The sequence below is a fragment of the Nanorana parkeri genome, unplaced genomic scaffold (assembly GCF_000935625.1).
Source record: "Nanorana parkeri isolate BGI_ZX_2015 unplaced genomic scaffold, ASM93562v1 scaffold1453, whole genome shotgun sequence".
NCBI classification, from domain to species: domain Eukaryota; kingdom Metazoa; phylum Chordata; class Amphibia; order Anura; family Dicroglossidae; genus Nanorana; species Nanorana parkeri.
This window is the reverse complement of record NW_017307721.1, coordinates 63,629-65,549: the sequence shown is the minus strand read 5'-3', so window position 1 is coordinate 65,549 and position 1,921 is coordinate 63,629.

Sequence of the window (1,921 nt, the reverse complement as noted above, 5' to 3'; positions counted from 1 at the left end):
CAGCATGCCCTATCTCTTTAAAAAAGCCCTCCCTCCCCATAGTCTTGGAAAGACATCTGATATGGCCAGAGGACAGAAGGAAATAAGACAATCTGTGCACTAATAGATTGTGTATGCCAAGAGCTGCGCCTTTAAAACAGAACTGTGCCTGCAAATAATTCCGAAATGGAAAGGCAACAATCTGTCAGTTCCCATTATGAAGAGTGCAGCACAAGGAGTGTCTGAACAAAAAGGCACCCGGGCTTGGATACTGCACAGAACAAAGGCCCGTGTTTAATGTAATCAAAGAGTCCACTGCAGCCGCACAGGAACAGCTTGAGTCAATAACGTAACTCCAGCAAAGGAGGGAGAGGAAGAAAATATACATCACATGCTAATTTAAACAGAAGTTACAAAATAATCAGCTGTCAGAGCGGCAGAATTTCACCTTGGACTCTCCCGAGAACATCTCTTCCCCGTGCACAGTATGTACAGCCAGTTCCTCTATAGGCAGCCAGATGTCTACAAGAAGATTCTGACTGCACACGCCATATACAAAACAGAGACACGACGAGCTCCGGGGAGGATCTATATATCGGATTCAGGCCGGGGATGGACAGGCAGGTAATGTTGATTAGGACAATATTCGTGAAAAGAAGGAAAAAAAATGAACAGTTTTCCAAGTCAGTGCTCGATGGAGGACATACAGAGTATCGGAGTGTCCATGAGTGTGCGGGGAAACCGTAATACATGCTATAAGATAATTGTTCACTTAAAGTGACATTAAACCCTCAGATTTTTTAACATAAACCAATACTGTAATGTGCGCCTTACTGTAATCCATGGTAGTTTCCCTTCTCTTTGCTGCTCTTCCTTTTAAATCCTCTCTCTTCTCATGCTGGGGGAGAACTTCCCTTTGCAGCTGAGTGCCTCTTCCTGTAGTGCTGGCTCAGGTTGTGAACCATCACACAGACACAGTGTATCCATTCCAGAGACAAGGCAGTCTGCTGCAAAACAGAAGTTCTGCCCAGCATGAGAAGAGATACAGATTTAAAAGGAAGAGCAGCAAAGAGAAGGACAACAACCGTGGATTACAGTAAGGCGCACATTACAGTATTGTTTTATGTTAAAAAATCTGAGGGTTTAATGTCACTTTCAACTGGTCATATACTAAGTATGGAGGCCGTTACTGCTGACCTCTCTGGACAGACCATCTGGTGTGAACCGACCCTAAAACAAGCCCAACACTGACCTCTGTAGCAGGAAGCATTGTGGAGTAATTCATGCTTAAAGTTTACAGCACTGATTGTCTAAAGTTAATGTCATACTGGCGATTGTGTAGCCGCGATGTGCTGCGGCTCTCCTTAGCGCTTCAGATGCAAGGATAAAGTTAACCCTTTGTGACCAGTGATCAACATAGTAAGCCACTGGCAGCGGGCCCGTTTAAACAGACTCCCGGCGGCTTTCTGTTTACTTTTGTAGAGCCGGCGGCCGGCTTTAAAATAGAAGCGATTCTGGCGGCTCAGCTGTCGCCAGATCGCTTCTACAGGCCGATAAACTCTACTGCCCCTCCTGCGGGCCCGGGACAGGCATCTTGGGTGTCGGTGGGAAGCTGGAGCGGTGAACGTCTGTTCACCGCTCTCCTCCCCATTCTATGGGACCGGGAGCGACGCGTATTGCATCACTTCCGGTCCCATAGCCGTCAGTGCTGGGTTCCTGAAGCCTGCTATCTGCACCCCCCATAGCTTATTTCAAGTGTAAAGGTGACATTAGGGGTCTTTTGGACCCCCGGTATCACCTTAAAGAGTAACTGTCACTGCCAATCTGCTATCACGGGGGGGCTTGGACATTTTAATGTCCCCCGCAGGCACGGGCGTCTTCGCGTAAACACGCGTCAGGTGCCTCTACGTATGAAAGCGATGATTGCGCTACACATGTTGGG